The sequence below is a fragment of the Ochotona princeps genome, chromosome 16, assembly GCF_030435755.1.
Source record: "Ochotona princeps isolate mOchPri1 chromosome 16, mOchPri1.hap1, whole genome shotgun sequence".
Taxonomy (NCBI): domain Eukaryota; kingdom Metazoa; phylum Chordata; class Mammalia; order Lagomorpha; family Ochotonidae; genus Ochotona; species Ochotona princeps.
In genome coordinates, this window is record NC_080847.1 from 16,620,973 (window position 1) to 16,643,479 (window position 22,507).

Genomic DNA, 22,507 nt, shown 5'->3' on the forward strand with positions numbered 1-22,507 from the left:
TAGCCCAAATGTCACCTTTTAATTCAGCTTTCATTCATTTAACATGAATGCAAGTAGAACTAATACAGAATAATGACGGTTCAACATCTCCTAGGTAATTGTTATTAAGTGAAATAACTTGAGTTTGTTTCTTTCTTTGATACAATTTGCATATTATTTGGAAAAACAGATTACTATGGCAGTTTGTAATTTTGAACTCATTCCATTGTGCACCCACTCTGTGGAAATCGTGGTCTATTCAAGTGCCTACATGTTACACATAAATAATTAAGCCAAGAAAGCATCTTAGTCTCTACTTGAGAAGTAAAAACAATCACTGAACGTGTATAGAAGTTGTAATATTTCAGAAATCACCCACGTAAGATGCATTGGCAACACTAATGTCGTTATACCCATTTGTATAATATATTTAACTTGCTTTCAAACTCCAAGCCCCTCAGATTTTGTTCACTAATACATGAAGCAACAAATATATCGTAACAGGAAATAAATCCAAATGTACTTCCTCAGGCACATCCTGGCCAGAGCTCTATCACCAGGGTAGTGGTTCTGCTGCTGCACCAATTACTCCAGATTTAACACAAATCAATGTACAGAGACCAAGAAAAACAATGGTATGTGTCCCAAGCACCAAAGTTTTAAGGGGCTGAAATCTTTGCATATAGTCACTCTCTTCAGTGTTGGACAACTGTCTACTGACCCCCTGGCTTTTAAGCTTTTCTTCTTTTTTGGTTTGCTCAAATTCTCCCAAGCAGAGCTCATCTGTGCCTCACAGATCTTGCATTTTTTGCATTCTATGTTCCTTGAATTGCAGTGAGTTTATATCATGACAAGCCCGTCCAGACTGAAAATATAACTAAGCTAAATATCATCAGTTAAGGCTCCGGCGGCGTGGCCGAGCAGCTAAAGCCCTCGCCTTGAGCACGCTGCGATCCCATATGGGCGCCGGTTCCAATCCCAGCAGCTCCACTTCCCATCCAGCTCCCTGCTTGTGGCATGGGAGGGCAGTTGAGGACAGCCTAAGGCCTTGGCACCCTGCACCCATGTGGGAGACCTGGAGGAGGTTCCTGGCTCCTGGCTTCGGATTAGCGCAGCACTGGCCATTGCGCTCACTTGGGGAGTGAATCATTGGATGGAAGTTATTTCTCTCTGTCTCTCCTCCTCTCTGTATATCTGACTTTCCAAGAAAAAATAAAAGAAATTTTAAAAAATAAATAAACAAATAAATATCATCAGTTAAAATGCATGTAGTATAGCTACCTGCCTAGCAGCCAAGCTCAACCACCCGGTACTCAACAAAGTGTTTGTCGTCCATGCTTCTGATCCCATAAATGATTGACTGGAAACGTGTGCCTCTCTGATGCTGCCAGCATCGTGAAAGCAAAATGCCTAGGAAAACACTAAAGGCAAATCTTTTTCTCTCACCAAGACTCTACGATTTACTGCTATGCAACTTTAGCCTTGGAGAAAATAGAAACTATATCAGAATAGAGATAGTTCCATCTGCATCGGTCACCAAATAAGGCACAACTGTTGTATCTGTGCACAAATTAACAATTCATGAAATACTTTACTTCAAAGTCAACTTCTCTGTTGTGTCCTGGGCCTTCTGTCTAGTCAAGGACAGCTCATTTACTGTCACTTCTCTTCCTTGCATTCCAGACGAGGGCTGTGGTTAGGGTTAGCGTTTCATTCCTGCTATCATACAAACACATTGCAATGCCTCTTGTTTTAGCTAAACCTCTTCATTTACCCTGTATCTCCCTTAAGCGAAGGACCGCTATCTGCTCCTTGCATGGCAGAATTCCCACATGCACTTCCAATGTCTTCGTTTTACCCTGGACCAATCACGTTGATGCTGACTTCTCCACTGAAATCATTCTGCCATTTTTTTTTCCTGTTGCCAACTGCAATGTCTTTTACTCAACGTCATCACACACGCCACATCAGCAACAACTGACCTAAGTGCCCTTTATCTTTCAGATTATAACTTGGCCTCTGGGGCGACACACGCAGTTCTCTTTCTACCTCACAGGTCATCAAGTTTCAGTTTGCTTTTCTGGCTTATTCTCCTCCATTCTACCCTACATAGTGAAGTGCCTAAGACCAACTGTTAGACCTCTCTCCTCTGGAAACACTCTAATCCCTAACTTAACCGATTAAGCTCTGAATATTGAGCTGCTATGTTTATCTCCACATCAACAACAGAAAAATCTCAAACTTAATCCATTCCAAACCGAACTCCTGATTCCTCCTAGTCTCACCCTGATTCTCCTAACTCTTCTCAGTAAATGGAGATTTCATCTTACCAGATTCTCAGGTCACAAACATGGGTGTTACAATGGACTCCTCATATGCCATCTCCAGTTGCCAAGCAAGCCTTTCATGCTCCTCTTTAGGTATTTCAAATCAGTATGCTCCTTATCCCATTTTTCCTATTGTTGTCTCCTAATCGAAGCTACTGGCATTTGTCGTCTGTTTCTGTTTTGCCTACCCTGTTCCCAAGCTCCTTCTCTCCCAGCAGCCAGTATAGTTCTTGTGTGATTGACTGCTCTACACTCAGCATCCTCCGGTGAATTTTCAGCTCTTTTATCAAATAAACTAGAGGCCTGAAAATTGCCTGTATAATTCACGTATCCCTCCCCACCGATCACAACTTCTCTGACCTCTCCTTTTACCACTTCCTTCACCCTCACTTCATCCAAGTCACATTTTCTTCCACCATGCATTGAGGCTTCTAAGCACCATGCCTGAAGGCTCCTCCCCTTTACCTCCCCTTAACCAGAGAAGTTACCCCACTTGCTCAGGCCATGACTCAAAATAGCCCCTCCTCAGTAGCATTCTGTTCTTATATCTTTAGTTTTCTCTGAAGGAGTTTTAATCAACTAACGTTTTTTTCACATACCCTATGAGACAATAGTTTGCTTAATTTTATTCACTGTTGTGCCTAGAATCATATCTACAATGTGGTATGCTTTCATAAATATCCATTGGGTGAATAAATGAATGCAATAAGCCTCTATGGTCACAGAGACTGTCTACATGCACAGTAAACCATGTATGAATATATTTAACATTCATGCATATTCCTTTCCTATTTTTCTACTTATATTTACAGCTTTTGTCCTTTTTTTTTTGTTCATTTGCCTTTTAGAGTGGAGATTTTTTAAAAATGTTCATTTGAAAGAAAAAGCTACTCAGAGAAGAGACAGAGAGATATCTATTCACTGGTTCAAGACCCAAGTGGTCCCAAGTCTGAGGCTGTGCCAGGCTAAAGCCAGAAGCTCAGAACTTCTTCCAGCTGTCCCACAGGAATACAGGGGCCTACACAGTTGGCCCATCTTCTGCTGCTTTCCCAGGCACCTAGCAGGAAGCTGGTGAAACAACTGGTAGTTGAACCAGTGTGTCCACATAGGTGGTGGTTCAACGTGCTGTACCACAACAGTGGCCTTTAGAGCAGAGATCTTATAGTAGATTCCATTTCATACTTTAATTGTTTTGCTTAACATGAAGGCCTAATCACCTTCACACATTATTTTGAACATTTCCTAAATCAGTCTTTGATGAATGGGATGGTTCACATTCCAACAGATGAGTCAGACTTTACTTACCCATTTGTTCATTACCAAATAGCTAGTGTTTTTGTTTTTCCTTTTAAATGCACTCTTGTGACTAACAGTGTAACTAGCATTTGTATAAATGGTATTGTAACCCTTTAGAATGGTTAAGCCCACCTGTGCTCCCTCTGGGTTTCCTTGATCAGCCTTTGACTTTGACATGATCATGCTGACTTCACAGTCTCTTCTCCTACTATTAATGAATTTATTCTTACTAATTTGCCACATTTTTTGACAGACATTTAGTTCCATTTCTAAAACTTTGGAGCTACTGGTTGTTTTTTCCCTTCAAGGAGTTTGATTACTTATAATCCGATGGCTATTGAGATACAGGTTTTTTTCCTTCTAAAATAACATGCCTGATATGGAATCATCAATATTGCTTTTTCAGCACAAGTATGACTGCAAAAGAACATAAGCTCTTCTATCCATCTTTTCAGATTTTTTTTTTTTGAAAGGAAGAGAGACGGGAAGAAAGGGAGACACAGACAGCCAGACTGAGATCTCCCAAGTGCTGATTGGCTGCCCAGACGTCCAGCATTGACACTGTTGTGCCATGCCAAAGCCAGGAACCAGGAACTCAATCCAGATCGTCCACCTGATTGGCAAGAACACAACTGCTTGAACCATGACCTGCTGGCTGTTCCCTGGGATGCCCATTAGCAAGAACCTGGAAGTGGGAGCAGAATCAGACCTTGACCACAGGCACTACAACACAGAACGCAGCTTCTAAGGATTTCAAGTGCTGTGCCAAATGCCTTCTTTCCTATCTTTACATGACTATGCATCCCTTCCGTGTTAACAGTTAACATGTGTGTCCACAGTGAATACATCACTGAAGACACACTTTGTATAACAGATGATTTAGAACTTACCGTGTCTACATGTGAATGTGGGTGTTACCAAGTTGTCTTGGGAAGAGCTTGGATTTTGAGAGTGTAGAACAGATTCCAATAGCAGCTCTAACTCATAGGAATGCAGTAACTGAGGCATAGTAGTTATTCAGCCTAAGCTCAGAATCTTTACCTGTAAGAAAAACAGAAAGAACAGTATTTGTTTCATAATGTTGTGTTGGAGGCTGAATGAGAACAGTCGACATGTATGAAGTTCCTGGAAGCTAGTAGTAAGAGTAGTTCTCTTCCGTTTCTTCAGTCACCTGAAGGTTGTAAGTCCCCTTTGTTAACCAGTTCTACTTGTGGTTGCTATTGCTGATGTCACAGGGACTCTTTCTTCAGGAAGATAATACAGACCTATACCATTGGACTTGAAGGGCCACGTGAATACTTTTGGCCAGTGAAATGTGAATAAAGTGATGTGTTACTTCTGAGCAGAAGAAGTTTGGCTCCTCGAGCTGTTTTATAGTCTTGGTCATGACAATCAGAGCAAGGTTAGTGTATCTGCATGTTTCCCAGAGTGAAGGGGACAGAACAGAGAATAGGGGGATGTTACTTACCAAAGTTCAATCTATCCCATCCTAATCTTTACTACCCATTCCCTAGCACCTCCAACAGAAAAAAGAGTTATCTAGTCTTCCTAGTGAAAGATAACATAGGGACAATGTTTCCTTAGAACCTAATTATGACCAAGGCTCATGGTGAGTTATTAAAATTATTTATAGATACTATCTGCCCTCAAAGAGATCACAGTCCATTATCTGGGCATATGTTCTATGAATTATCTCCTCCACTCACACAAGGGAAGAGGTTCTGTGACCCAGAAACATAAAGGAGAAGTCACAAAATGTCCTTCTGCCAAAAGGGCGTGAAGCGGAGAGAAAATTTTCTCATTGTGTCTACATCATATTCTACATATGTCCCAAAGTGACTAGCTCACTGCGGTGTCTGTTATTGTAGAAGGAAAAAAAGCAATTCCACAAGCTATTTTAGTTTTCCTAATGGAAAAACTAGATGCTGCAGATGAAAGAGTTATTAGAAAAATAAGTCTTAGCTTTTCTATAAAAGCATCCAAAATGTGCCGCACGTCCTGGCTGGTCCATCAGCACTGGGAAGGTGTGCATTAAAGGACAGGATCTCTAATCAGAATATGTCCTCAATTTGAAGACTTTCTTTTTTCCCTAGAAAGTTGCCAAAAGGGGAAGAAGAAAGTCAAGAAAAAAGGTTGTGTGAGGTTGACAGAGCATGGCTCCACCCCATTTCCAGCACCGCCTGTTGCAGTGAACGCAGAGGCACCGAGGGAGAAGTGACCCAGGCTGCTCACCTGCCTGGTTTCCCACTTGCTTTTCCTGCCCTTCTGGTTTCTCCTCTGCTCTCCAGTTCCACTTGGCATGATGTGCTTTGACCATAGCCTCTATCTTGCCCCTTTCCTCATTTGTTTTCAATTACTTGAACTTAAAAAAATGATGCTGAGCTAGACACAGCATGAACCATTCTGAAATGTAAGCAGTAATATTCATGCTTTATGAAACCCACCTTCGGTATGTTTCCATCTTGCAAGAGGAATCTCTGTGTTAAATAGCAGCTCTCAGTTTCTCCCACCCCAAGCCCAGGTGACTACCATTTCACATTCTATGAGTTTGACTTTGGTTGATGCTTTGAATGAGTGAAATTGTGCAGTAATGTTCTTCCTGTGATTAACCTTACTTAGCATTACGTCCTCAAGGATCATCCATTTTGTAGTATATTTCATAATTTAACTATTTTTGCTTAAATACTATTCTCTCACATGGGTATATCTCCTTTTTGTTTTTCTGGTCATCCATGGATGCATATTTGGATGGTTTTTTACTCATGGTGAGCTTTGGTGTGCTGTGGTGCAATTAATGTAAGAATGCTGTATCGTCCTTGAGTTTTTATAGAAACACAGCCCAGCACAGAAAGGGTTTCCTCTTCAATTCTCAGTTGTCATTTGGGTAGGCATCAGGCAGCAAGGCTGAAACCAGAGTGAGGTGATGGCTACCCACATGGCAATGCTATTTAAGGGGCTTCAGAAATCAAGAGAAATGATATTTCAATGCACTGCCTAAAATATCAAGAACAAATTCAAAAATCTGAACAATGTAAGTTTTAAATAAATAAATAATGATGACATTTTAAAGAGCTAAGTTGCAGCTGGATGCAAGAGGAAGAAAATAGTAAAGCTGATCTGCCCTGTTTGAAATTTGCCACTTTGGGACCGTTGTTAAGGTGCTGTGGGTTAAACTCTCATTTCTGACACCAACATCCAGCTCGAATCTGGCTGCTCCTCTTCCCATCCAGCCTCTTGCTAATATAACCGGGAAGGGGTTGAAGACCATCCAGCCGCTTGGATCCTTAGAACCCAGATCAGAGACCTAGATGCGGTTCTTGGCTGTTGGCTTTGAACGGCTGAAACCTGGCTTTTACAGGCTTTTAATGAAAGAACTGATGATAAAAGATCTCCTTTTTTTCTTTGGCTCTCTTTCTGTCACTCCCTCTTTTAGATAAAAATTTTTTAAAGTTTTTTCCTTTGTTTATCATATAATTTTCAACTTTTTGCTTTTAAATATTGCATTTATTTTTAAAATATTACAAATGAATGCTATTTTAGGGTTGTTTTCTATTGTAGTTTAAAGAGGTATGATATCTGAAACCAGTGCCTCACTCTCCTCTCCCCAGTTTCAGCCACGTCACACACATTCTATAGTTGTATGCCTTTTGGCTTTATCAAACTGGATCAGATCAGTCCCAGAAATAGTTCCTCTGTTATTGTCTTTCTAAGTCTAAAAGCAAGTAGAGTCCTAGAGCTTAAGCTCATCATTTTTTGGAGTATCTCTTTTTTCTGAAAATTCATTTTCACATCCTGATTAGTTAGTTTTGTAGGTATTTAGTGGGACAAACCTTTAGATATTAATAGAGAATGTCTTAGAATATAAGTTGGGTTTGTTAGTTATACTGATATGCAAATCTGTATTGTGAATGTCTGAGTTAAACAGAGCCTGCAGCACTTTGACATCTACCATGGAACCTTTTTTTTCAAGGGCAATATACCTCACCTTAACATGCCAGGATAGCATCTAGGGAAATGCTTAGACAGTGGTGACAAACAGACCTCAATAAAAGCTCTGGGAGTAGATGCACACAGGTTGCAAAGAGGTAAATTGATAATAGGCAGGCTGACACAACCTGAAAAAAATTGTGTCACAACAGAAAGTTGAAAATAGCTCACTTGCCATTCTGGAGGAAGAAAAGTTTATATTGCCTGATTTAACACCGTCTTGTTGTTAGGTAACACACAGCTGCACATAAGCTACCGTAGGAGAAACAGGAGTGATTGCTCAGTGTCCTGTCACAGCTACTATACTTTCATTTATACAAAACTGCCATTTTGCTAATTTCATTTAGCTTTCTTCAAGTCATCTGTAAGAGTTGAAAAGTTGGTTCAAAGCTGGCTCTACAAGGAGAGAGGGAAGTGGATTGAAACTGAGAAAATTGGAAGCATGAGGGAAAAAGTTTGCCCTCAGCACATGATGGTGAGATACATTTATCTGCATGAGACAATGGAGGTATTTCTTGTTATTAGATATTGACAAATAAGGCATCTTAACGACATCTCATTATAAAAAGTAGGCAAAGTTTATTGGTTATTCTCCATATAACAGACCCCATGCTAAGCACTTATGTGAATTATCATTTTTAATACTTATAATAACTCCAGGAGGTAGATACTATAATTACCCCCATTTTCTTCTAGAGGAAATTCAGTTCAGAGAGGTGAAATCATTTACTAAACTCCTCACCTTGTGAGTCTAATGGTGCTTAGCTCTGAAGCCAAGCAATCTGATTCTCAAGTCAGCTTGGAATCACTAGACTAGAATCTGCAGGTCCTTGCCTTCCAACTCACCAGCGGGCACTGTTGTTCCGCAGCTGGCAGCTGGTTTGGGTGGAAATGCAAAGGTTGTTGGGCAGGACCAAGTTACATTGTGCGAACCCAAAAGAATGCAAGAGCAACTGGAAAAAAAATAGGAATAGGACGGTCAGCAGCAACATGATAGTTTCACACTTTTCATGCCAGCATTACATCACACTATTTCAAGACAAAACAAGGAAAAAACACTCCCAGGCAAGACAGGGGTGCCACTGAGGCACTATTTCCTACACAGAAGACTAAATCAATCTGCACATAATTCCAGAGGAGGGAAGAAGCTTGGAGGTGAACAACTACCAAAACAAGTCTGTGGTAAAAAAAAAAAAAATTCATTCTTCTCCAGTACTGATGTCCTCCCCCACATTCCTCAGGCCTTCCAAGCAGAAGGGACATTTGATGAATCCTGGGCAAAGATCCTTTGACAAAGATGTAAGAGTGTATGACCCATTAGCTCCTAACCTGCCACAAGGACATTATCATTTCAGTGTCAGCTGAAGACAGAACATCTTGGCTGGTGAGTGGGAAAGACAACCTTCTCTGAGGAGTAGCCCATTTGGCAGATTCTAATAGTAAATTTGAATGTCTTAAGTTTTTGATATCTCATGGTTCATTTGTAACATGTGGTTACATGACCTGTTCTGATAAATCCATGATAATCATAAAAATCACCAGAGAGCAAAACAATGAAAAATCAGCTAACAAATCCACACTGTAGTCTGCTGAATTAAATACCTAAGAAGAGGGAGTGAATTTTTGTTCCCACAAACATACAATATTCATGTGATTAGCAATTTTGGAAAACACAGTTACCTGGCAGCTAGTTGCACTCTCACATTTTCAATATGCTTCCTCTCTAAACTCTTTAAATATAAAAATAATGAGAAGGAAATGCTAAGAATTGTGGTTTGATCTGTAAATGCTGTATGAATGTGTTTAACTATCACACTGTATCCCATACATATTACCTGATAATCAAAACATATATATTTTATAAAAGAACATTTTAGCAAAATGAAGTTCACAGATATTGTCACTCAAGCATTGGGTATCCTAATACAATAAGACAATAAGAGTTTGACTATCAATTTGCTGTTGTGCATTTTGGGAACTTTAATTCTTATGAGCCTTATTTTTCATATATACAAATGAATATATACTATTTTTATGTGTGTTATGAGTTTGAAGCAGAGAGAAAGAACAAGGAAGTGAGTAAGAAAGAGAACAAGATTAAAAGTGAGCTCTAACTACGGTTGTCCTCTTCACTTGGCTGCTTTACTTGCCGGATGCCCAGAGTAGCCAGCATTGGATGGAGCCATAGCTGGGGAATGGGAACTCAGCCTCCATCTCCCACTTGAGTAGCAGGAACTCAGTTACTTGGGGCAAATGTTGTTGCCTTCCAGTATCTGCAATAGCAGGAAACTGTAGCCCAGGAACTGGAATCAGCTATTGAATACATGTGCTCTTACGTGGGACATAGGGATCTCACAGGAACTTTAAACCCTAGGCTAGATTCTAGAACAGACCCCTTTTATTGTTCATCTGGAACACAGAGCTTAAAAAAACAAAATCAAAAACCAAAACTCCAGTACCTATATAGAAGTGATGAAAATGCTACTCATGTTGATTGGGGTATTGAATACAAAAATGTATCCATTTGTCCAAAATGTTTGTATTGATTACAATCATTGTCTCAAAAAACATTAGTCCATAAGGTTACATGATTATTAAAGCAGGTAACCTCAGAAAAGAGTAGCTATTATTATGTTCATGTTATATGCTAAGCATTATATGGCATATAAAGCATATAATTATCAAAATACCTTCTTAGGTTACACACACATAAATCTAATACATATGTGCTAAGCTGGAAAGGGAATTCAGACCATTTTAATTGTGAATTATTCTTGAGATGGTTCTTGTTGTTTTAAGTAAGTTTTCTTGATTTCAAAAAAAAAAAACAAATTTCATACTCATTTTGTAAGTTTCTTACAGTATGTTTTGGATTCCTACCTTATCCATTTTCAAACAGTGCATGCACTAACAGACAATACATATTTTGTTATGCTTTTGCTGTAATTAATCAAGCAAAAAATGAGTATTATATTTGCTAATAACAGCTTTGTGCCTCCAAAGGAAAACCTTGCAAAAATGTTAATATTTCTATATGGTTGCCTGCATCAAAATGCACAATCTTTAATTTTAATTTCAAGCTTTAATTGCTATAGGCCATAATAATAAAAGATTTTATGTTTTTTTAAAATACACTTTCAGCAAGTTTTCTCTGTAAGAAATGCAATATGGTCTAATGATATATGACACACAGAGAACAGCAGGAGAAAGAGTAGCAAGCATTACAAATGTGTTTAGAGAGAGGCAGATTAAGTTGCTACAAATTTTAATTTACTGGAATCCAAGAAGATGCACTTAACAATGAAAGACTTTAAGAAGAAAGCAAAGCTTTTGTTGTAAGAAGCCTGTGAAGTGTAATAGAGACTCTTCCATAAAGAGGACCTCAGGAAAAAATGGAATGTTTGCTGAGCTTCGAGTTTGTGCCTTGTTCTGCCCTAGAATTCCTGGGGTTACAAAGAGAAAAGGCAAGATTTCTCTCCCAAGAACTTACCCCTTGTGTTCTAAAGTGGAAATTTTAATATGTTGCTGTTCTCATGTTCCCAATCTCAGAGCAACAACAAACTCTCAGATCAAAATTTATAGAATAAAATAAGTGAAAAAAGCCCACAAAATTATGAAAGAGATATAAATGAGTCACAGGCAACAGAAAGATTTGGCTAGAACAAAATTTCTCATAGTGCTGTATCTGAAGAGGACTACGGTTGTCCAAAGCAAGGAGCCGGCAATGAGATATCGATTTACACTAGGTCCTAACACATTGTCTGAGCTACTGTCACTGGCTTCATCATGCTTCTTATGAGTAGACCATATAAGTTTACTTTCCCACTAGAAGTTAGTAAACATACATTGAGCATCTATATGTTCATGTATTTATCATTTTGTTTTGCTTAATTCTTCCAATGATCCATCACTTTAGGCATTCTTGTCATTACAAGCAGCCCAACTGTCCTCTCCACTATTCATGTTGAAGCTTTGAGAGCCATACCCACATTCATAACTTAGCACGGTTTTTTTAAAGATTTATTTTATTTTTATTGGAAAGTCAGATATACACAGAGGAGGAGAGACAGAGAGGAAGATCTTCCATCTGTTGATTCACTCCCCAAGTGGCTGCAATAGCCAGAGCTGAATTCAGGTCTCCCAGTGGGTACAGGGTGCCAAGGCTTTGGGCCGTCCTCCACTGCCTTCCCAGACCACAAGCAGGGAGCTGGAGCTGGAGCTGGAGGGGAAGCAGGCCTGCTGGGATTAGAACCAGTGCCCATTTGGGGTCCCAGTGCCTGCGAGGTGAGGACTGAAGGCTCTAGGCTACCATGCTAGGCCCAATTCAGCACCATTTTAACATCCTAGCCCTCCGAGCAATCTAGTCTCACAAAAGCATGGTCAAGTTCTATACAACTTCATGAAGCATTGGTAAGAATATAAATGAACAGAAAAGGGGTCTTACATTATAGCTTAATGGACCATGTTTTCTCCAGTAGATGTTCCAGTTCTCCAAGTTTATTCCTCAGCTTTGATGTTAGTGGGGCCTCCTGATGCTGTCCATCTTGCAAAATTAAATCTCTTGGGGAAGACGCTGTTTCTATCAGAACAGCATAGAACCAATGGCCTTCAGATGATGTTAAGTTTCACTGTTTCTGATACGCTGGTTTGTGTCTCTGAATCTTCTCACCATCTGTTGATCTTCCAATTGCTTTTAAAGTTCTTCACTGCACCTTATCGGAGTCCCTCTAGATTTCTCTTGGTGAGAAGATATATATGCATCACAGGCCTCAGCTCTTCCACTCTCACGCAACTGTGAGTGATCGCTTCTTAAACGGCTTGCTGTGGCCTCAACAGGAAAGGGGTTTAATCTCAAAAAGGATCAAATGAATGAATCTGTGACCCATAATTGCAACCTATGCACTCAGCCTTGTGCCACATATCCATAAGAAATTTTAAAGTTTCAGGAAGAGTATCATAATCCTAGGACTATTATTAGATCTTGCCTCTCTTCTTCTGTCCTCTCCTCATCCCTTCCCCTAACGCAGGTTAGACCCGCAGGAGTCTGCTTGTTAATATCTGACTGGCCAAGAACAAATGGCTTCATGTCCCAGACAGCCTTAGTTCCCTGCAACTGCGAGATGGGATGGCTAACATCAACCACTCAGGATTGCCAAGTGAAATGGCACAGGGCATGCGGAACGTCTCGCAAAGAGAATGTGTACCCCGGCCCCTCCCATACTACCTATCCTGAAAACCACCACTGCTAAGATCATCGGGGGTAGGGGCCGGGAGTCCTAGTAATTCTAACATTAATAGGAAGATCCTTTCTTCACGGTACACAGTATTCTAAGGTTTTACTGTGCTCATTAGAGTTTATACTCAGAAGAGCTCATTGTGGTCCTCTAAGTTCCTCTCATGCTAAAAGCAGCATCCTCTGGTGAAAGGCGGTGATGCCTGTTAAGTGGGACACAGTCTGAGCTCCCCTGCTGAAAGCCAATCAAAGTCCCCTGGTCTCAAAAGCACAGCATCCCAGACCTCTCTTGGTGGAAATCCTTCCTCAGACTGAGCAGCCTTCTCTCTCCCTCAAGTTTCCACCCATTAATCCCCGTTTTGTACCCCCTGGGGCACAGCAAAATGAATCTAATCACTCTTCTTTGTGACAGCCCTTTAGATATTTGAACAAAGTGATCTCGCGTCCCCAGAGCCTGCTCCTCTCCCAACTCTGCAGCCTCAAATCATTTCTCATGTGACTCACAGTCTGAGACCTCCTGTGTCCTGAATGTGGATGTGACACCAGAGCTGAAGACGCTGACACGCACTTGACAGCATACAGAGGGGAGACGGCCACCCAGATCCTCACCATGGGTCTATCGATGCACAGAAAGGGGCTGTAAATTTCTTTTGGCTGAAAATGATCAAGTAGGGCCCAATGTGATAGCCTAGCAGCTAAAGTCCTCATGTTGCACACGCTGGGATCTCATATGGGTTCCAGTTCTAATCCCGATAGCCCTGCTTGCCATCCAGCTATGTGTTTGTGGTCTGGGAAAGCAGCAGAGGATGGCCCAAAGCCTTGGCACCTGCACCCACATGGGAGACCCAGAAGAGGCTCTGGGCTCCTGGCTTCAGATCGGCTCCGACAGCCATTGTGGCTTCTTGGGGAGTGAACCAGTGGATGGAAGATCTTCCTCTCTTTCCTCTTCTCTTTATATCTGACTTTCTAATAAAAAAAATCTTTAAAAAACAAAAGAAAATGATCAAGTAAATTATTAGTAAAATACCCATTGCTGTGAAGTGGGTATACATATTTGTGTAGTTTTTTTTCCACCTTCCGTTTGTTCTGCAAGAAAAAAAAGTCTGGCATTAGTTTATAATTTGCAAGTATGTAGGGGAATTAAAGGATTCTACATGTCGTTGCTTTGCTGACTGAACTTCATAAGCAATAAGGAATTTGGGGCAATTATTCCTTTTTTATCCTATGTTCATTTATATAATTCATTTTTTAAAAAAGATTTATTTATTTTATTGGAAAGTCAGATATACAGAGAGGAGGAGAAACAGAGAGGAAGATCTTCCGTCCGATGATTCACTCCCCAAGTGAGCCGCAACGGGCCGGTGCTGCGCCGATCCGAAGCCGGGAACCAGGAACCTCTTCCAGGTCTCCCACGCGGGTGCAGGGTCCCAAATCCTTGGGCCGTCCTCGACTGCTTTCCCAGGCCACAAGCAGGGAGCTGGATGGGAAGTGGAGCTGCCGGGATTAGAACCAGCGCCCATATGGGATCCCGGCGCGTTCAAGGCGAGGACTTTAGCCGCTAGGCTACGCTGCCAGGCCCCATATAATTCATTTTTTTTTTTTTGAGTTCTGGAACTGATACTGGAGATACAGTAATGTATAAAATACGACCCCAAATAAATAAGAGCCATGGGAGACAAAAATTTTGAGAAGGATGGATCAATTATTGTATCAGAATTAGGCACCAGAAGGATACCGAACTGCACTGGTGATGGGAGGAAGGAGGAGGAACAAGAAGTATTGGGAAAATATTTTTAAAGATTCAGAAAAATGAGCATGAAATCTGTGAAGAAAGATGGAAACCTGGAGCATACAGGAGAAAGCTTATTTTAAGCCGAGGGGATCATGTGTGCAAAAACAGCGGTGCTCCATGAAGACAGGCCTAACCAGCGGATGCCCGTGGTGGTGCTCCATAGAGACAGGCCTAACCAGCGGATGCCCGTGGTGGTGCTCCATAGAGACAGGCCTAACCAGCGGATGCCCGTGGTGGTGCTCCATAGACAGGCCTAACCAGCGGATGCCCGTGGTGGTGCTCCATAGAGACAGGCCTAACCAGCGGATGCCCGTGGTGGTGCTCCATAGAGACAGGCCTAACCAGCGGATGCCCGTGGTGGTGCTTCATAGAGACAGGCCTAACCAGCAGATGCCCGTGGCGGTGCTCCATGAAGACAGGCCTAACCAGCGGATGCCCGTGGTGGCACTCAATGTTAGGAACAGGTGCATGACTAGATGCTGAATAACTGCTTTCCTGTATAATCTCGTCAGAGTGGATGTTTGTCAGTTTGTATTTGAGAAATAGCAGGACCTGAGGGAAAATGTATGCATACCTAAGGGCTAAGCCGTGTGAACAGAAACAGCTTCTCACAGAGCACTCAGTTTCCTCATCGGAAAAATGGGTGTTGTGACAGGTAGCAATTCAAGGCCAGAGGGCACAACCTTATATCCACTGACCATGACATGCTATTAAAGACTGACATGGAATAAATAAAACATACATGCATTTTAGAAGTCACATGGCTAAGCAAAAATAAAATCCAAGATGCTTAACCTGGAGAAATCCTGACTGGGTGTTGGGCCTGAGGATGACTGGGGTTAAGAATTCAGAGTTGGAGGAGAGTGACAAATGTTTTTACCTTCCTGATTCAGATTTAAAATCACACCTATTTTTAAATGATAATCTGGGTGAAAATCTCAATTTTTTTCTACATGAATCTTTTGTAAATGTGCAAACTTTTAGCTTAAAAATAGTTGCACTTCATTTTATACATCTGCCCCATCAAATAGTTTTATATGATGATTGGTTATTTTGCAGCACATCTTCAACGTTTGCTTCTGTGACTCATTCGACTTAAAGAAATTAAACTGTCTGGCTGCATTTCCCCCCTTCCACTGATACAAGCAAAGCTATGGGAGCAGAATGCTTTAGACTGTAAAAACACATGGTGCATTTTCCTTTTTTTGGTAAATACTTCTTAGTCAATCAAGGATCGCTTGTCCTAAAGACTAAATGATGACTATGTGTCACATAGGAGAGAACTAATAATGCAATTTGGATAAGTTAATGGAGTCTGCTTTTGCTGTATTTTTGCTTCATATTCTGTATAAAAATCTTCTTTCAGAAGCTAATGTCACATACATGATTTTCCCCATTTTTTTTTCTGTCTTTATTCTTCCAGAATTCCTTCTTCCAACATCTTCTCTGGCAATGATGATTATCAGACATTTATTCAGTGCCTACTACCGGCCCATATGCTTTAAGGTACAGCAGAGAAATATCAGTAATTTTTAGCTCTGGGTGTCTCTTGCAGAGCTAGAGGGACAAGATCAATTGCATAGGAGATGATATACTGAGGTAAGGTGAAATTATGGGAGCAAGGTGCCGCACTGTGGTACAAAGTGTTAAACACCCCCTTAGTTATCCCACCATCCGTACTCAAGTGCTGGTTCTAGCACTGTTTTGCCTTCTATCCAGCTTCTTGCTAACGTACCTGGGAAGCCAGCACACAATGGCCAAGTACTTGGACTTCTACCAACTATGTGGAAGACTAGAAAGGAGTTCCTGGCTCCTGGCTTCAGCCTGACACACACCTGGTTGTTAAATCTTTTTGGCATGCTGTGTGAACCAAGAGATAGAAGATCGATCTCTCTCTCTCTCTCTCTCTCTCATTCAATAAATAAATCTTACCAAAAAATTGTGGGAACCAGCATTGTGATTAAGTCATCACGTGAGACACCCACATCCCATTCCAGACCGCTGGAGTACAGTCCTGGCTGTTTTCCTTCTCATCTTGCTTCCTGCTGATGCACTTGGGAAGGGGCAGATCATGGCCCAAATAATTACATACCTGCCACTCCTGTGGGAAACCGGGGGAGACCTGGACTCCTGGCTTTGACCTGTCTCAGCCCTCCCTGATATGAGTATTTCTTTTTTTTTTTTTTTAAAGATTTATTTTATTTTTATTACAAAGTCAGATATACTGAGAGGAGGAGAGATAGAGAGGAAGTGGAGCTGCCGGGATTAGAACCAGCACCCATATGGGATCAAGGCGAGGACCTTAGCCACTAGGCCACGCTGCCGAGCCCGATATGAGTATTTCTTGAGACCCAGAGGATGAAAGCAATTTTCTCACTTATTCTCTGTCTTACTCTCTCCCTTTCTCTCTCTCTCCCTCTTTTCCTCTCTACCTTTCAAATGAATAAACAATCATTAAAAGTTATATACAAGATTATCTGTGGAAAGGGAAAAGGTTACAAGATATTTTCCTGAAATATATGCCATCTTAGCGTAGTTTCAAGATGGGGAATACTGAAGAGTAGGAGGGGAAAGAGGATTGGAGACAGGGCAGTCACGATTTACCAGGTTCTCACCATTGCCTTTCTCTCTTACCATCATTCTCAGAAGCCAATTCGAATGCTGGGGCATTTTACAGATGCAAAAATGATGGCTCACAAGGAACATGATGAGCTCCTCAAACACAAGGGGCAGAGTCATCAGCTCCACTTCAAGGGGCAGTTCAACGCACGTCCATGGAATTCTTCTGTTCTTACTCCTGACAGGAAAAGAAAAAGAAAAGATGGTGCAAGTCCTGCAATGAAGATTTCAAGTGGCAAAGGGGAGCAAGTGGCCATCTTTGCGTGCTGCGAACCTCAGCAAGGCCTTGACAGATGGTCCTGAGCGGCACCATGAGGACCTTGCTAACTCCTACAGGGAACTCCTGGGTGACCCGAACAGCTCTGTCATTACCACTACCCCACATCCTACTTCAACAGTGTCTCAGGACAAGACTCAGACTGACACAGGATCAATATTAATGTGTCCTTCAGACAAAGTGCTGAGAAATTGCCCCTGGAGTGGTCATAAGCAGTGATCACGGGCTTTTAGAGGAAAATGGGCATGTGGAAGTCTTTTGGGGAAGATTCTTCACTTTTTACAAGAAATGGTTGAAATAGAGCAGAGAAAGGAATGTTCCGGGTCCAGATCACCTGACTTCGATATGATTACTCTCTTGTATTTAACCTAACTCCAGGTGACACTGTCTCCCTACCCCAGTAGGGTATCAGTGGGCACAAGAAGGTAGAGCACCCAGTACCCAACGGTGTTTGTTTCCCAAGCTGCGGGTTCGGACACCTTATCCCCCACGCGCAAACGCCTATTACTGCTGTAGTTCCTCCACACGAGAACAATCCTTGACACCACTCTCGCATTTCTTGCAGCCAACCCTGCAAGAAGTCCTGAATCCACTTCCCAAATAGCCCCAGGACTTCCCCCTTCTTTTCTGTGACTTCTAAGCTGAAGCTGCAGCCCCTGTGTCGTGGTTAGGTACCACAATCCCTTCATAACATTCTGGTTCATTCTTTAAGATTTATTTTTTAGTTGAATTGCAAAGTCAGACATACTGAGAGAAGGAGAGACAGAGAGGAAGATCATCTGTCCATTGATTCACTCCCCAAGCAGCTACAATGGCTGAAGCTGAACCAATCCAAAGCCAGGAGCTCAGAGCCTCTTCTGGGTCTCCCACACAGGTGTAGCTTTTGGCTGTCCTCTGCTGCTTTCCCAGGTCACAAGCAGGGAGCTGGATAGGAAGCAGGCCACCGGGATTAGACTGGAGCCCCTATGAGAGCCCGACACGTACAAGGTGAGGAGTTTAACTGCTAGGCTACCTTGCTGGGCCCACCATTCTGATTCTTCTCCACCCACTCTCAGTGCTCTCTGTCAACAATAAAACCAGATCATTCCCATTGAAAAAAACAATAAAGTGATGGCAATTTAAAAAAGCCAATAACTGTCCATTGCATTTGAGGTACAGATTAGAATTCTTGCTTTATTCTATAAAAATTTTTAGCTTGCTTATCTCTTTATACTTCTGCAAAGTTCATTAAATGTCATCCCTGTGGAATTTTTCTTAGATTCTCAAATTCTCCAATCCCATTGTGCCTCACAGCCCTAACACATTCTAATTCTTGAGTATGAAGGGTTCTATTCCTCCATTTATCCCAACCATGGCTTCTGTATATTTTCTTTCTGAATATCAAAATAACCTCTTTAGAAGAGATCTAAAAATCCTGCCTTTATCACCTCCTCCCTGTAAACTGGGTTCCCAGTGACATTCCATTACAAACTGTGAGCAAAAAGATGACTTTTCTCTATTGATCTGCTAGTTAGCTGTTTGACTCTGAGTAACATGCTCAATTCTCTGAGATTTTCCATCCTCACTCATAAAATGGGCAATTATAACACTCTGTAGAGTGGTCGTAAGGATGTGAATGAAAGCACTTAACAGGCATTCTATGAAGAGCTATTAAAAATGTTATTCTTTGAGTCTACCTATAGCCCAGAACAATACTCTGTACAAAGGAGAATCAATCATGGATTAAGACCCAGAACTAGGGTGACGGTCAGGCAGAATAGAATGATTTCTCTGAAACATTGTTTATGAAAAGAAAGCTCTTGAGGCACTTGTGTATAAAAATACACTTGGTTTTGAACTACCTTGAGTTTGAAGGAAACATCTCAATTAGCTTTTAGTCACCAAAGGGGCGAGTAAACAGTGGGAGTGAAGCAAATAGACAAAGCACTGAAATTCCCAGTTAGTTCTGGGCAAGATCAACTATTTTAAGCTGAATAATTTGAAGACAAAAACACTGAGCTGTTCTCATTGGGTAAGAATGGTTTCTGCCTGCACTTTTGCAATGCTCAGAGTTAATGGCTATGAAAACTAGAGCACAGAGTTTTGGGATTTTCCCTCCCCAAATCTTCTTCTCCCCTTCTTATTTCCCCCTTATTATTACAATAGTATAGTCCTTCAAAAACAGTCATAAGTCCATCATTCTGCTATTTAAGCATATCCTGACACTGTAGATATGGACAATTGCAGAGTCTAGATACATTTAGCAGTTTCGATTACAGTCCATCTTTGATTTGAAAGTACAGATGTATACCGCATTGAATCTTCCCATCTGGATATGATGGTCTCTATCATAAAGTTCCTCTAGATGACTACATGAACACAGAAATTTCTAAAAGCCTGTTCTTCAAAGTGTAGACCATTTGCAAAGCAAGCCAGGGCATCTTGAACACATTACCACTGGCTCCCTGAGAGAGCAAGTACATTTAAATGTGTCTATTCACAAACTTCGAAAAATGTAAATCTATGTACATATGAACAGTGAAGTAGCCTTCTGTGAGGTATTCTAATCAGCCAGTCCCAGCGCAGACAGCAAACAAACTGGAGGCAGAAATCAGAAGCTGAATCATCATTGTGAATATCTGCACATCCCATTTTAAGGAATGTGTTTTAGGAAAGTTGTTGATACGACATTTTTAAAATTGTATTTTATTTTTATAAGCACTAAAGAGGTAATTATTTTAAGTAATTTCCCAATGAAATCTTTAGTAAGTCAAAAGATGATATTTGTAATGTGAATAATTGGCACTGTCAAATTCACTTTGCAAATAAAGGACATTTGCACCGTTTTAAGATGCAGGCACATGATCCATCTGTTTTTGGTTCAGGGTTCACTCATTCAGTGAACATTATTCATGAATTTACTATTCATGTATTCATTCCACAAATATTGACCCAGTGCCTACCATATGCCTGGCACTGTGCTAGATGTTCACGATACAGCAGTGAACAAGAGAGATTAGGTAATTTTCCCTCCTGAAGCTTGTGTCCTAGTGGTATAAAATGATCAACTAATGTAAGTAAATAAAAACAGTACACAGAATCTTAGCAGATACGAACAAGAAAAACTATTCAAAGGCGACAGAACGTGATTGTCTGAGGGGACTGGGATGTTGAGTGAGCGCTTCTGCTGAGGGGAGAGCTAGGGAAAGCCAAGCCAAGCCAAGCAGAAAGCTGTTAGAGGGAACAGCAAGAGCAAGGACCCGGACCACACCGCTGGCTGACCAGCAAAGCAGCCAGTGAGCAAAGCAGACTGGAAGCCAGGCGGGCAAGGAGGAGCACCTTTGCCTTCTGAGGCACCAACTCCTGGAAGGATTCCTGCCCCTCTCCCCCCACTCTGCCAGCTCCCTTAGGGTCAGCTCTCATCTACAGCTGAAAGAACTGAGGTTCAGATAAAGGGCCATATCCCAAGTACTCAACCCATCTGTGCTAAGTGTAGGATCTACACCTAAGACTTCTGCCACAAGGCTGGCACTTCTAATTTTGTATAACTCCAAATAAGTCTGATGGTGTCTTTAAATTTTGAGGTGCCATAATATTCACAGCCAGATGTTTTATTACCATTCCCGTTACATATAGGTGTTCTAATCGTAACCCCACTCCTTTCTTGTTCAGCTCATTGAAGGTAGGCTAACCATCAGATTTCACAATAAGAGAAGTCAATCACTTTTCCCTTTTAAGGCTATGACCCCAGTGCAGTACCTGCTACTGTTGGTTTTTGGCACATTGAATCTTCCTAACAGTCTAAGTCTGGATGATAACCCCCATTTCACAGACCTGGATCGTGGAGAACAAAACCTTTGCCAGCAAGTGGCAGAGCCAGCACCAGACTAAATCCAACTCATGGGTGAACTGCCCACTTTTTTTCTACAGACTCAAGGGCAGGATTCTCCACAAAGCATTTGACTTAGAAACTGGATTCTCATTGCTTCTTACTCTCCCTCTGCCTGGGGAAGGTACAATTGGAGACCACTGCCCTGTTGAGGAAGCTCTGCTTGGATCTTGCCTCACTCTTCACACCATTTGCAAGGGTATCTGCAGAACAGGAAGCTTTGAGGAGCCTGGGGAGCATGGAGCCTTCTCAGCGGAAACTCAACTCCCTCAGCAGGACCTGGTTATTTTCTGAGTGTCGCGAGGGACGCATCAAAGAGATGACAGCCTTCTACTTTGATGAGGGAACCAACAGGAAATGATCAGCATCACGCTGGCAAGGAGAAAGACAAGAGAAGTCCTGTTTGAGCCCTGGCCCTGTCTGCACTGGGACTGGCAGGAAGCACAGGGGACTGTTTAATCTGGCTCCAGAGCAGCCCCCCACCCACGCATACTCCTAAAGAACAAGCCTAAAGAAAGATGAGGAAACTTAAGATAAACACCCAAACTTTTGGCTGCCTGTCTAAAAGGAATTTTCAATTTAGGCTGTCAGTAGGTTCTTCTTTTTTCCCCCTATTCTTTCCTTTTCTTTTTAAAATCTAAACTGTAACCACATAATACCCCACCCAAGTTCTTAATATGTATTACCAAGACAGATCCTAACATAGTCATAAAAACTCCTCTGAAATGTGCACTTTGTACTGTGTCTATGTGTAGGTGTGTTTAAAATGTCACGAACTGGAATGCCTAACTCTAGTTCCCAGGAATTAATCACTTAGAAGAGTGAAAGGGGGGAATTAACTTGCTTTAACACTTATAAGTCTCTCCAAAGCACTCGCCAAAATAGAACTTGCTGAATAGAAGTATAATCTTTCTATGAGAACTAAAATTCTGTTTTTACTTTTTTGCCTTCCCTAAAAGTGCCTTACAAAAACTTTCCCCTTGGGGCCTAGCTGCAGGTCATGGATACTAAGGTAGAAAAATGTCTTTTCTGTTAGAACTCAGTGATTGTTAGTGATTCGTAGACCTGTGCACCGAACCAAGTTGCCTCTTACCCTATCGCCACTCGATTCTAGTTCGAACTTTATCCT

General features: G+C 41.5%; 1 long non-coding RNA gene across 2 annotated transcripts in view; it reads right to left on the minus strand.

Moving 5' to 3' along the window:
* The window catches only part of LOC131482282 (uncharacterized), a 110,001-nt gene extending 105,363 nt beyond the window's left edge, over positions 1-4,638 (minus strand). For both annotated transcript variants that reach the window (XR_009246854.1, XR_009246853.1), the window contains exons 1-2: positions 4,493-4,638; positions 1,261-1,400 (exon numbers count right to left, since the gene is read on the minus strand). This is a non-coding gene — a long non-coding RNA (uncharacterized LOC131482282). The remainder of the gene's footprint in view (positions 1-1,260; positions 1,401-4,492) is intronic.
* Between the last annotated feature and the right edge of the window lie 17,869 nt (positions 4,639-22,507).